The 16,049-nt window shown below is 33.0% G+C and overlaps 2 protein-coding genes across 2 annotated transcripts in view; one reads left to right on the top strand and one right to left on the bottom strand.

The window, feature by feature from the left end:
* Positions 1-16,049, top strand: part of LOC131852820 (protein yippee-like 5) — a 519,555-nt gene that overhangs the window by 332,824 nt on the left and 170,682 nt on the right. The window lies entirely within an intron of this gene.
* The window catches only part of LOC131852774 (teneurin-m), a 344,172-nt gene that overhangs the window by 244,576 nt on the left and 83,547 nt on the right, over positions 1-16,049 (bottom strand). The window lies entirely within an intron of this gene.

The following is a 16,049-nucleotide window of genomic DNA, read 5'->3' as shown; positions in this document are numbered from 1 at the left end:
CGTTTCTGTCACCGGAGAGTAAGTCTGAAGTATTGACATACAACGTTTTTTGCTGTCGTTCAGATTTGATACTACGACCTTTCTGCGTAAGATGACGAAAGTAAGCTATGGGGCTGTTAATAAAAGTACTTACTTAAATAACGAATAAAATACTGATAGGTATTATTTAAACAAATCCACAAAAAACATCACAAGAACTGGATTATTCACAAAAACATGAATCACGTTCGTTCACAGATAAATTTATATAAAACTAATTAATTCAGCGTAAAATTAAGTTATTCTAGAATTCAGCTATAGATGTGGGTGTAGGGAATAACATAAATAAAAACATTGCCTGCTTCCGTCGACAGTGATAAGGCGGGGTGATAATACGAAACGGGATGTCCGCGGTGATAACAGCTCTTAGTACGTTTTAATGACTTATATATTCAATTTTAAATGGCAGTTATGACTTAGATTAACATAATACGTAACTGTGTAACTCTTTGTTTGATGGTCTCAGTAGTGTAGCCGTTTAACACCGCTTTACTTCCATTGGTTACTTCGAATTCGATGCGGGTTCTATTCTCGACGCTATCGTTTATATTAATAAATTTGATTATATGTTGTTGTTGAAACAATAATCTAGGATTTACATAGAAACACCCACACATTGATATATTTGGTTCGTATTTATATAAAAAATAAAATAATTTGTAAACCTCTGTGATCTAGCGTAGCACACGTCTTACCTCCGATGGTTGCGTGTTCGATTCTTCGAACAATACAAATATTTGTAATGATATTTTTTTTTGTAAATATGTACATAGAAAACACCCAGACGGACACAAACAATTGTACTCGTGCAATACATTTTTTGCACCTTGCGAGGAACCGAACCCGTCTTAGGGCCGACGGTTTTAGGGTCGGCAACGCGCACGTGACACCCCTGATGTTTCAGCCATCCATAGGCTACATTAAATCTACTACGCTAAATCGTTACACCACCGAGATAGAATAAGAATATGTGTTCCCACTTACACAAAAAGGACAAGGGGAAAACAAGACACAAATGCATCTATGCAAGAGATCATCATCATCATCATCATCGCAGCCCGGAAGACGTCCACTGTTGGACATAGGCCTCCCCCAAAGATCTCCACGACGATCGGTCCTGCGCTGCTCGCATCCAATGCCTTCCAGCGATCTTGACCAGATCGTCGGTGCTCTTTGCTGGAGGCCTTCCCACGCTGCGTCTTCCAGTCCGTGGTCGCCACTCGAGGACTTTACTGCCCCAACAGTCATCTGTCCTACGAGCTATGTGCTCTACCCATTGCCACTTTAGAGTCGCAATTCTTCTGGCTATGTTCGTCACTCTGGTTCTTCTGCGGATCTCCTCATTTCTGATTCGATCACGCAGAGTAACTCCGAGCATAGCCCTCTTCATTGCCCTCTTAGTGACTCTGAGCTTGTTCATGGGGCCCATAGTTAGCGACCACGTCTCTGTGCCGTAAGTCACAAATGCAAGAGATGGGATACTTGAAATAAAACCCAATACGAAGCTAGGTAATAGTAGTTGAAATCCTCTTTTAATGAGGATTTATTTTATATGTTTTAGGTTGAAACTATTGCTATTACTAGTAGTTACGGTTTATCTATCTACCTACCTGTAATAATAATAATCTCAGAACAAATCACACAGCGCCATCTAGACCCAAGTTAAGCTAGCCAAAGCCTGTGTTATGGGTACTAGACAACTTATACTAGATATTTTTTTTGTAAATACATACATATTATACGTAGAAAACACCCAGACCGATACAAACAATCATACTCATGAATACAAATGTTTGTGCCGTGCCAGGAAGCGAACCCGCGACCATCGGTCGTAAGGCAGTGTGCTATACCGCTAAACCACCGAGGTCGGCATATAGTTTAAACATTCATGAGTATGATTGTTTGTATCGGTCTGCGTGTTTTCTATATATAATCTGTATGTATTTATGAAAAAAAATTATCTATGTATTTGTATCATTTATCTAGTACCTATAACACAATCTTTAGCTTAACTTGGGTTTAGATGGCGTTGTGATTTTTATTATATTTATAACTAAAATAGATAAGAATGAAGTACCTAGATCAAATAGATGCAATATCTCGAATACATAAATTTTTACTGTCACAGTGTTAGTTGCAATACTTCCGAAACAGCTTAACCGATTTTGATAAAATTATGTATAATCGGTAAGTGTGAGAATAGGTTGTTATCTATTTTTTATATTTTGAAGTGTTAAGGGCAGGCCTACACCAAAATATTTTTTCTTATTTCGTAAACGTAATTATTATTTTTTATGATGGATTTAAAAATAAACACATTCCCAAATTTTCACTCTTCTATTCAAATTCAAAAATCCTTTATTCATGTAGAACATTTTAGCAGTTTATGAACGTCAAATTTTTATATTATATTTTTTTCCGTATCGTCCAGTTTAATTCTTCTACCACCAACCTCTATATTTTATAGCGATATTAGTACTTTAATTTATATAATAATACAATAGCCACTAGTATAAATATAAAATAGATACAAATAAAGAATTTGCTATTTCCGTACTGGATACATGTAATAAGGATATAATACCTAATTCTGATCGTAATCATCATAAAAATGAACGTAAAACACTTTGTGTCACATAACATTATTAAATTTATAAATTTATGAAACATAACCTAACTGTGTGTGCCATATAAAGTATGCTATATTAAATATTTACATGAACATTCCGTGCTTACGCCAGTGATACCATGCTTTATATTAGAAAATTCTAAACTTCTAATATCTGTATTACATTATAATGTATTCTTGAAGAAATATTTTGCATTTACATCATATTTATTTTAACACTAGCTGTTACCGCGACTTCGTATGCGTGGAATTTAAGTTTATTTTTCTAAAATAAAATTTCCCAAGTTACTCCTTATTACAACAGCTACCTGCCAAAAGAAGTACCGTCAAAATCGGTCCAGACATTTCAGAGATTAGCCGGAACAAACAGACAGACCAAAAATGTAAAAAATGTTATTTTGCTGTACGTACCGTATTTATATTCATATGAATGTAGTAAAAAACGGTTATTTCAATATTACAAACAGGACTCCAATTTTATTTATATGTATAGATTCTGAATATTGGTATTCCGTTAGCTATGTTCATTCGATCTTTCTGTATGAACTCAATGAAAATGTCAATGTAAAAAACATGTAATGTTATAGTAATTTACAGTTCTCCAATGTGGATGATCCAGAAATAAATAAAGTTGAAGTGTCTTTTTGTAATTTAAAATTAACCGCTGATGCGTATTATATATGTATATGAGACTTAATTGAAAAAATAATTTTGTAAATTTTGTCTGTCTGTTTGTTCTGGCTAATCTCTGAAACGGTAGGATCAATTTTAATGGGACTTTCACTCGCATATACCTAATATTCTAAAGAGTAACTTAGGCTATTTTAATTTTAAAACTTGTCTTTATTACAATAAAAACAAAAAAGTTACATTCCACGAGGACGAATTACTGGCACAGAATAAAGTTTCAAACAAACAAAATCCTTTTAAAGCAACTTCACTTACTATACAATGAAATTATAATAAAATTCAATCTGACAAAATAGTGAACTCATAAATATACAATTGGCAAGTTGGTTACGTTGCAAAATCACGTCTACACGGGTTACGAGCAACCCCCAGAAGATTCGCTGTTCGACAAATATACGCGGGATGTTTCCGCACGTATTGTTCAGTGTTCGTTACTAGCCTTAAAGAAACTACAATTCGAATCCAAAAAATTCGCATAAACGAACCGGCAAACCTTAAACCTCGAGGGGAACAACTGTCACAATTTCTCATCCAACAACGAAAAAATCACATATTCAATCATTACCATGTATTCCCCATAGAATTTACGGTACTTGAATTGCTGTTGCTACTATACATTTACATTCATGGAATTTACTTTTGTTTTCGAGAAATTCATTAGTGAAGCTAATGAATTTCTTATTTATAAACTACTAACTACTACTATTTCTACAAAAAAAATTAAGCTATCTGTCATTCCATTCATAAGGTATATTCCTGTCTATATAATCTAATATTCTTCAATAATTTAGACGATTAACTTCATTTGTTTAGTAAGAATGTATGTCTTTTCAATTTCATTTGTCAACACCTCAGAATCTATTCTCGCACAAATTTCATCTTATGGTTTGTTGCCATTGAAAATTTACCAAGCTTGATTAGTTCCGTTGTGCGCGGACCCTTTTCTTTCCGAATGTAAATCAATGTGACTTCCAGAGTCCCCGCTTCATATATAATATTCTAAACACGGTGGCCCGCGTTAAGGCAAACGTAGAAATTTGTCACATGAGCGATGGTTCACCTACGTGTTTCGCCATCCAAATCCCAAATATAATCCTTTCCCGTGCAAATAAAATACACCTTTATTACTTTAAAGAGAAAATCTTGAATCCAGCGCGGTCTCTTTCGGGGATTTCATATTTCATACGTATATGAACAAGGATTATCGCGCGAATTTATATCTTAGCGCTATAATCGAAGGATCGTTTTCTATTGCGTACGGTTGCTTGTCTACGAACCGAGTTGTAGTTACGCAGAGTGCGACTGTATGATTTTATGCCAGCAAAAGTAAAGAAGGTTGACAAATAGGTCGGGCGTGCCGATGTTCAGTTTTATTAAAATTAAAATGTTCTATCGTGACATTAATAAAAGGCGGTAAGGTCGGAAATCGCTAGAATGCCGCCATTTGGATTTACAGTGGGAACACGGGGATAAGCTGAACATTTTTATTATCATCGTGCTAGTTTATTGCGTCTCGAGCGCGAGTATTAGAAATAATCTTCACTGCAGGGCGTATTTTTTAAAACAAAACCTCGACAATTTTAGCAGCAAAAAAACCACCAAACGGTATACTTAGTTAGGCTCTTCTGAATAAAATTAATATAGAAATTAAAATCCAACAAAAGAATACATATTAGTACAAGTCTAACTTCAAATTTAATTATTTCATAAAAGTCAGAACATTCCAGTACTTGTTTAAATAACATAACGTAATGTAAACCTACTAATACGCTGCCAAAATTGTTAATGTATACCGAGAGTAAATGCTAAAATGTAACTTAATAAAAACAATGCTTTAGGTATAATGTACGATGGTTTTAATATACTTAAGTGTAGCTAAAAAGATATATTACTATTGGATCGGAAAATGTTCAAACAAGCGAAATTTTCTAAAAACAACGCGACCAATAAATCTGTCTAACCTAAGTAAAACAGCAGAGTCAAAGGGCCCTTCCACAATCGTAACTCACATCTTAGTCGTGCAATTTCACCGACAATTTATTCGACATGAACTGTAGTTGTCAAACGCTGACGTTTGCGTATCGAAAGAATAAATGATAGACATAAAGGAGTGACTGGAGACAACGACCTTAGGTATTGTGGTCACGTATGAGGATGCGCGACTTCGAAGCACAATCTTCTAGGAAAGAATTACATTTATACAAAGGATGAGGAAATCTCAAGTAATTCAATGCATAGCGGCGAAGAAACGCATGCAGATAAGGAGGGAACAAACTCAATATCCTATATTTTTTTGCTATTTAATACAGTGTCGAAAGTGTAGCTACGTCGTTGTAAAATAGCTGATATGTTATTGAAAAGACGCTATCAAATATTCATTCAATATAGTATACCACACTAGTAATATTTTCAGGTTATATGTAACAGAAATATGAAGTATATGTACTAATTTCAATTTATAAATATCGGCTTCATGAATGTGATTTAACGTTAATGCTGCGTAATGAAAATTTGTTAATTATAATTATACTTAAAAAACTAATTAGATAATCTATAATAATTTCAACTAAAATTAGAAAATACTATCGAGTCAATGATAGAACTTGGTGGTAAATGCTTTAAACAAACAATACATTGAATGAGATAATATGATTTGACGACAGCTGATAGACCTGAAGTCCCAAAGGTACAATTGACTACATAGCATATAAATACGCACCAATCCACACAATCATTGCGAATCATCCGAAACTTAGATCCGAAAATCCCAACAGTGAGTGTTTGTTTTTGATTTTTGTCTAACGAGACAATGGGGAAATGATGAGGACTGTGCCATACGTCGCCTCTGGGACTTCACCCCATACCATCACTAACGCCCCTCTCTTTAACGGCCAATCGATTTTTAACCTTACCGTATACAGTATAGGATTAAATTTTAGTTGAAATACCATATCAATAAGGATATTTCGCTTTCGAATCAGTGGCAGATGGCGTCAAACAGGCTACGGTGAGTGACGGCATGCCCCTTGAGGGACCTGGATTGGCCTCAGTACTCCACGGAACATCTACTATGTCACTATGCAGAGACCGTTGGACTTTAGACGAATCAAATTACTAATGTTGTATTAAACGATTATTTATTGTCGTCAACTGAAGGTAATAATTATGTATAGATATTTAAACGACATAATATAATAGTTGTGAATAGATTTGTTAGTTTCAATTCCAAAATCATAGTAACAATCTCATCCATAAATACAAAGGTGGATAAGCAAATCACTATTAATGAACTCCAAAATTAATAGCATCAGCCACTACCTAAATTAGAAGATTAGCGTGATCTAACCAAAAACCGATGCGATCCGCTTATATGCCGCTAATTAGATGCTCGTTGTTTACCTTTGTAATGATCTAACATCAAAGTGGTATCTGGATATACCCGCTGGAAGTTCCGAAGTGCTGAGGTGGATTGTGAGCTCAAACTTAGTGATTTATTTACGTTGTCGGGTATTGATCGACGGTGTATGACGCTGCTGCCGTTTGGGGAGAATTTGCTACGAATCGAGGTCAAGTGGATAGGACTTACGTCGTTTTGAGTGTGTAAACAAATGTAATGTAGAAATCGTTCATGTACATCTTTGACGATTTGTTTAGATCCGTTTTTTTTAACCATATGTTAATAAATCGAGCTATAAAATATTTATTTTATATTATTTATTATTTTTCATTACTTTCTTACGGTTCAAGAAGTCTTTAGTTTGAATCTATAGGATTGGGTTCTTTTTTACTTGTGTCGGTACCATAAGAATACGATACTACCTGTGATATGTTAATTTCCAATAATGGACAAATCTATATATTTATAATGTAATTTCAACTAAAAATATTTTTAATGCACTTGCTTTGAAATAACTGAATTAATCAATGGCTCATCATAATGGAAAAGTCATGCATTATTTTTATCACAGTACGCATTATAACATCATATCTTATTTTACTAATATTATAAACACGATAGTTTGTGATTATGACTGAATATTTTTTACTCTTTCACGCAAAAACTACTGAACGGATTTTGATACAACTTTACAGTAATAAAGCTTATACATCAAAATAGCATAATTGGAAATAATTGTCACGAGGTTGAAACCGAGGGCGCAGCTGGTATATTATATAATATATATAGTCGTCGTCGGTGTCTGTACGCTTAGATCCTTTAAACTACGTAAAATATTTTAATGCACTTTTCAGCAATATTATACATATTTACTATTGCTGAAAATAATAAATAATAATAATGAAAATAATCATGCAACTCGGGTGCGGACCGCTACTTACATAATTACATAGAATAAAAATTACGGATGTTATTTTCAAAAATAAAAAATATATATATATGTTTTGTTTCGAGTAATTTATTACATACTGCAAAGGGATTTAAATGTCTAGAAAGCTTTAGAGAGAAAACTATTACTCGACCGAAATACCGTCTCGGTCATATAAGAGGGTAGGGTCGGTAATAAGTTTTATAAGAGTGCCTATTAAACAAACACTGAGAAAACTCAGTTAGGTGCTTTTAAAAGTTTTAGAATATTTAATGCAATTACTTCTCCAGCGTGCGTAGAATTATGTATATATATATTTTAAATCAAGACGAGTGGTTATAGCTATAGCCGAAGCTTCTTTTAACAATATATACTGATTTTTTTACTTGTTTTCTTTAAATTCTATGAACGTAAAGTTCGAAAACTTCTTTAAAAAGTAAGTACTTTGGAATTAAAGAAGATTTCGAACTGTGTCAATTTATATATATTCTTTATTGCATAGATTTTATTACTTTATTGTATAGACATTTAATAATATTTAAAGAGAATATGCATGTATTTAGGAAAAAAAAGTATCTATTTATTTATAGTAATTGTACCTGCAAAACTTGGGACCAGATAGCGCTATGGGAATTGTTCTTGGATATCCTAATCTATACATATAAATAAAATTGAAGTGTCTGTTTGTAATATTGAAATAACCGTTTTTTTACTACATGCATATGAATATAAATACGGTACATATACCAAAATAACATTTTTTACCATTTTTGTCTGTCTGTCTGCGTGTCTGTTTGTTCCGGCTAATCTCTGAAATGCCTGGACAGATTTTGACGGGACTTTTATTGGCAGATAGCTGATGTAATAAGGAGTAACTTAAACTACGTTTATTTTAGAAAAATAAAGTTAAACTCCACGCGGACGAAGTCGCGGGTACAGCTAGTCCTTAATAATATTATAAATGCGAAAGTTTGTGAGTATGGATATATGTTTGTTACTCTTACACGCAAAAACTACTGAACGGATTTTGATGAAACTTTATAGTAATATAGATTATATATCAGAATCACACATAGGCTATAAATATCGTAATATTTATAGCCTATGTGTAATTCTGAAATTATTATCTTAGATATATTTTTTTTTAATTGGATGAAATATAATGATAAATGGCAAGGAAGTGTGATGCAGGCGAAGTTGTGCGGGTCAGCTAGTTATTAATATTATTTTAGTTTCTAAAGCAGTAGATCTATATTTAGTAGGTATTTCAAATTCTATCTTAGGCTTGCTGTGGTTTTATTGCGTAAGTTTAGTATCTCATTAGCAGCCCCCATCGTAGCTACCTTAATGAGACAATGATGTTTAAATAATTTACCCGTGTCACCTTTACTACTCCCAGCCACGCATTAAGTGATTGCTTCAGTTGGAGGATAAAGGCCTTACTACACTATGTTATTTTGATATGAGAACTTACACTGTCAATATAAATTAAACATCTTACAAATTTCGGCATTAAATAAAACATACAACCGTAAATTTTCACTTTTCTCCCATCAGCCCCTATTTCTTTAATAGCGATTTCAATTTATATGGCAAAACAACGTTTGACGGGTCAGTTAGTAACATTAAGTAAATAAGTCTGTCCATCCCTATGTATGTATAAATCTTTAAAACTACGTAATAGATTTTGAAGCGGTTTTTTTAAATAGAGTGATTCAAGAGGAAGGTTTATATGTATAATACATGTACACCCGGGCAAAGCCGGGGCGAGTAACTAGTAATATATAAGCTCGGTCGAACGTTGAGAAAATCATTGGTAAATTAAAACATTTGCCGTCCTTTATACCACCATCAATCTTGCAACGTCTTAAAGTTAATAGTGGGCATTTAACTTATATTATGGAACTTAATGGTACTTTACCTCACGTACAGCAAGTTATAGAGATATTGTATCTATTTAATCTAGGCAGCCGTTTCCATGAGTACTTCATTTTTACCTATTTTAGCCACTAATATAATAATAATAATAGTCCCAGGCCATTTAACACAACGCCATCTAAACACAAGTTAAGCTAGCTAAAGCTTGTGTTATGAGTACTAGATAACTGATACAAATACATATATTTTTCATAAATACATACATATTATACATAGAAAATACCCAGAGTGACACAAACAATCATACTCATGAATATGAAAATATAAAATCGAATCGAACCCGCGACCATCGGAAGTAAGGCGGTGTTAAACCGCTATACCACCGAGGCCGTCTATCTACGAGGCAATATAGTATTTTTTTTTATTTCTGAAACTAATGCTGATAACTTAGTCATATCAAGTACTGAAGATGGGGGGGGGGTTGTTAGTAATGTGGGCTAATGATTCCATTGCTAGCAATGTACCATGTCAGGTCGACCTCCACGCGGTTCCCCCTGGAAACCATCGTGTTAAATTCCTGGTGAATTTGTCACGATGGGCTAACTGACCTGACCTCATGCTCATCTTATCATCCTCCACTGGTGCCCCGCCAGCGTAAACCGTTAGCGCAGGCGAGTGAACCATTCCATTGTCATCCACAAAAAAAAAAAGTACTGAAGATGTTTCAAATAGAATACAGTATGCCGGTTGTAAATAACGTTTGTAAGGATGAAGGGAGGACGTATATAATATTGTTACAGCGCGCATATGGCGCGGTTGAGTGTTTATGCTGATAATAATCATAAAAATAGAAAGTAATATATAGTTATGAACGGAGATAAATATGGTTAGTTAGAATGAAATTAGAAATACGATTATTCTTAAAGAAACTGAAGAATTTCAATAAATCAATAAACCTGGACAATTAATACAATCTAGACCTACGGTACGGAGAACTTATGTTATGGGTACTAAACAGCTGATATAAATACTTAGATATATATTTTTTGTAAATACATACATAAGTGTATGTTAGCGGTATGATTAGGGTCTCTATTTATATGCGTTTTGATTGTATATAAGTAGTTTATTAAAATAAAAGTAAATTTCAAACATATATAGTTATATAGACACGGTATAAAAAAAATTTGTGATCAGAAGTACAATAGTTGAAGAATGTCTGTAGAAGAAGTCATTTGTGTAGATAGTTTTTTCCAAAAAACTATCTACAAAACTAGCCACAGATTCAAAATATATGGACGGCTCGCAGTCGCAGTAGGATGATGGCAGTATGAGCGATGTTAATACTATGATTATTAACAGTGTATAATAAATATCAGTATCAGGTTGTCTGTAAGAGATTGCTTATAGCGATAAGACCACCTTTTGTAAAACATTTTTATTGTACTGTACATGGTGTTCTTTGTTTATCTGTGCGCAATAAAGAGTTATATAGATAGAAAACATCCAGACCCATACAAAAAATCATACTCATGAATACAAATGTTTGCACCATACAAGGAATCGAACTCGCGACCATCGGAAGTAAAACGGTGTGCGAAACCAATAGACCAGCGAGACCGGCATTATTTATTTAAGGATGACGTGAGATAAAAAGTCCAGAGACATCACAATGTGTATATTCTGTAGGTACATGCAGATGCAAGAAGGTAACGGCTACATTCCATCAGGTGGTCAACAGATCGAGTGCTATTCCATCATACAAAAGAAAACAAAAGAAAATTGCAAATCACAGCAAATAGTAAGTAATTAAAAACTTCTTTTGTTTATTTTTAAATAGTACTTAAAAAAACATTTCTACTCAATTACATTTCAACTACGAAAGACGGTGAAGTTAAAACAGAAAGATGTACAAACTGTCAAATAAGGAGCCGGCGAATCATAAACTACTATAAAGCGCTTCAGTTTTCAGTTACAGAATGGCTTTTGACTTGAAATGAACGGCAATATTGTACCGAGAAGTCGATGTTTAGTATTGTTATTTAAATTCACTACTACTTTTTACTTCCATTGTTTATTCAGTGTTTTAACTATTTATACAGCAAATATTGGTTTTGATAGTTTCCTTTTCTTTATTTACTAATTACTTAGTAACATTGTTTAATTAATAACCTAAAGAGAAAGATTGTAAGATACAAAAGTACATATAAAATGGGATGTTATCTAAAGCGAGCACTTCACAATCATTGTTTTATTTTTAAGTTTCTGGTTCATTAGGGAATCTTCCTAATATTATAAACACGAAAGTTTGTGAGCACAAACAAACTTTGGATGGATGTTTATAACTCTTTCACGTAAAAACTTTACAGTAATATAGCTTATAATCAAAAGATCACAAAGGCAGTGATTTAAAAAGATACTAACAAATAAGTGTGATGCCGACGGAGTTGCGTGGGTCAGCTACTTAATAATATTTTAATGCAAATGCAGCGATACATTTAAAAATTAATAATTATAAATATAAACCAAAAATAGACCACATGTAAATTTTAGTATTTAAATCTAGAGCAATTTAAAACCAATAAACTCTCTACTAAAGACTGAAAATATACATAAGGTCCAAGCGATGTATAATAAAAACGAAGCGAATATTGTAAAACTGTTTATTCATAGAAATAAGTCGTGAACAGATTAATTCAATAACTGTCAATTAATTTTGAACTTAACGATAATATAAATAAACTGATAAATTTGGATACCAGTTAAACTTTTGTTAAATTATGATTTACCATCTATTTTCAACAAATTAAAATAAACACGCTTCATTTCTTGAAATCAAATGAGAAGATAAATTACTTCCAATAACAATTACATATAAATTTACAGTAATTTTACACATAATTTTCATTAATAGATTACTGAGAACAATTCGTATTGTGCACAAACAAAATTACGGGATGAATTCTGGAAACAATCTATTAATACGTCAAACAAAAACTATGTACCACTTTTTACGAAACTTGCGCGTACAGAGAAGTGTGAAATTTCACATGTAGTTTATATAGAGAAGCAATGCAGTATGCTAATATACTTTTTAAATTATTTATAAATCATATATTAAATCAATAACAAATTATGTATTTGACACAAATTAAACTCAAAATCTATTAAACAAAAGAGAATATATGCGTGAATTTTGTGTAATTGATTTTAACAGATCAAAGATTTTTTTGCAATTTTCATTAAAATTTTATTTCGACCAATGGTTGACCATCATTATATATCATTATTAGATTACTGCAAACATATAAATTTCTCAATATACAAACTTTTTAACAATGACGGTGCAAACAATCCATATAGGAGTCGTGTGTAGCGAAGCACACAGCGTGGTTCCGATGCCTGCTTCCTTCTTAACAAATTAATATTTCGAGCATAATATAAATTAGAAACCTATCGAATTGCAGAAACAGTATACGAGAGATAAATAATTGAAGTAATTGTCGGGTCGGATCGGGTCAATTAATCATTGGATGCCGACGCGGGCACTAATTTATGCGGCAACCAAAATACAATAATGTTTCTCTGTACTGTTAAATACTACATCACTAAATATGCTGATGAAATTGTACATGAAGGTGTGGCAAAAAAATGAATTCATTCAACGTATCGTGTACCAATATTAATACAAAATCAATTATAAATAATAATGATGAATTCAATTCACCTCAAATTGGAAAATTGACTATATATATTGGTGTAATACTCTTCTCAATATTAAAAACGAATAAAGAAAGAAAGAATAACTGAAACGCTAAAAAAATATGTGTTGATATATCTCTCGCTTAAAGTTCTAATTCCAATTCCATTATAAATGTAATCGACGATACTCTCGAATTTATAGAATCTACTGTCTTTCTAGGAATCACACTAGATATTAAATCTCATCATGCTTAAATTCAGAGCCTTGCTGCAAAACAGATTTCAGCAACTTATGACGTGCGCAATATTAGACAATATACTAATACTGATACTGATACTGCTGGATTAGTCTATTTTAGTTATTTTATACTATATTGTTTTATAGAACATTATTATGGGGAAAAGCGCCCGATAGTAGCACATCTAATGTTATAATGCTTTAGTGAAATGCCCAATACCACCATGTTTATGGTTTAAAAATTTGTTGATTTTGCCAAGTTGAAGAGGAAATGCAACTACACATCCTATGTGGTTGTAGCCCATTCATGCACAAAGGAAATATCTCCTTTGGAAAGTACACACTCTAATTTGAGGAGATAAAACCATCGCTTCTAAGAATCCATATATTCTAGTCCCTGACAAGGTCTAGGGTCTCAGTAGAGAATTTTAAAAAAGGGCGAGTACAATAGATCTATGTAGGACGCAGTAATCAGGTCTAAAGATTTGGGCAATAGACTAAACCCCTCAATAATACCCAACATATCTCAGCATTTAAAAGATAGCACACCAATGCGTATACAGCTGGTAACATAAGACGTTACAGAAATAGATGAGACAAAGATCCACGTTCTCGGTGGTCTAGCGGTTACTCGGTGGTCTAGCCTTACTTCCGATGGTCGCGGGTAAGATTCTATAAAAATATATGTATTCATGAAAACTGAAGCTACATAGAATTTAAAAAATGTTGTTACCATGAATAAATAGTAAAGTAATTCAATACTATCATCATAAAAAGTGATAAGTGACACGGACAGTATAAACCTTTCGATTCGCCTATAGGAACGAGTTCTTTAGTGTCAATATCATATAGTGTATAAGCAAAGCATTGGAGGTGTAATAAAAATGGGTAAATTTTATAGAAAAATAAAAATACAATATAAACCAGCCAGAAACACTTGATCTGTCAATTTAGTTTCAAATTTATATATTTAGAACGTTCTATAAGATCATTACAGTTTGGTTATGTTTGATTCAATTGCTACATTTAGCAACACTTATCCAAATGTTTTATTTTTAGTATTGACACACTTTTTAGCTATTCTGAATTCGAATATCTATTTGTATTTTGGTTTATATTTACGTAGCTGCTCGATGTGTGCAACAATGTATTGACGGCCTCGGTGGTCCAGCGGTTTACCACATCGTTCTATTTTCGACGGTCATCTGTTCGATTCTTCGCAAAGTGCAAACATTTGTATTTATTAGTATGTTAGTATTTGTCTGGGTGTTTTCTATATATATTATCTAGTATCCATAACACAAGCTGTTTAGCTTGGGATTAGATAGCGATGTGTGAATTGTCCAGGGTTATTATTAAATATATTTTTCATTACATTACCATATATCTTAGTGCTAGTCTTATTTATAGAGTGTATATCTGGCAAATGGGTTGTGAGCCTGATATAGTTGACGTCGTGTAACAAAATTTATAATATATATGTTTCTTGGACAGTTTTCAGTGATCTTTTAATGTTCCTCCAAATGTCAAACAAGCTGATGTACGCAATTGAAAATAGGAACATCCACATGCAGATTTAAATATAACATAAACATAGGAAAATAGATATGTTCTTATTACTTATACTATATTAATATATGTATATTACTAGCTGTGCCCTGCTAGTAATATACATATATTAATATAGTATAAGTAATAAGAACATATCTATTTTGTTTATACTGTTTCACCCGCGTGAAATTTATAGTCTATGTCATTCTGATGTATAAGCTACATCACTGTAAACTTCATCAAAATCCATTCAATAGTTTTTGCGTGAAAGAGTAACAAACATCCATCCATACTTACAAACTTTCGCGTTTATAATATTAGTAAGATAAGATGTTCTGATGCGTATTATTTACTGTACCCCTTTCTATCACTCCTAAATTCCTCTCAGTCCTTCAAAGGTTGACTGGACGAAATCCCTCTTTTGGGATAATCAACTTCCAGCAATGGTATTTTCGAACTGATACTACATCGAAAACTTCAACCTTCAAGAATAGAGCTTATTCCTTCTTAAAAGGCCAGCAACGCACTTGCAATTCCCCTGGTGTTGCAGGTGCTAATGGCCGGTGGTAATAACTTACCATCAGGTGAGCCGCAAGCACGTTTGTCCCCTATGCTATTAAAAAAGCATAGCATAGGGGTGCTATTAAAAAAATGGCATTGCAATTTAATTGTATCCCTTTATACAAAATGTATCGTACAATAAATTATGACTAACAAACAAAGGAAATCTTTACTATCAGAAAAAGTGAACAAGAAGTCAGTGACATGTCCAATTTAGAACAAAATTGTCTAAAAACTTGGAAGTGGATAGTAAAAAACAAGGCGTTTTGGTGTCTAAATTTACATGCACCGAAAATCTCGTAAATATTAGAGCAAGCGAGAGCGCGCCTTCTAAAAGCACACTAAAAAACCTTTGTCTCCGTTTTGATATTAGGGCTGTGACAGATTTTTGTATTCTATCGTCTAAATCCACACTATAAACTACCTCTCTATTAAC

This window comes from Achroia grisella, unplaced genomic scaffold (genome assembly GCF_030625045.1).
Source record: "Achroia grisella isolate CSIRO2021 unplaced genomic scaffold, CSIRO_AGI_Agris_v1 utg862, whole genome shotgun sequence".
Classification (NCBI taxonomy): domain Eukaryota; kingdom Metazoa; phylum Arthropoda; class Insecta; order Lepidoptera; family Pyralidae; genus Achroia; species Achroia grisella.
This window is presented reverse-complemented; position numbering and strand designations above follow the sequence as displayed.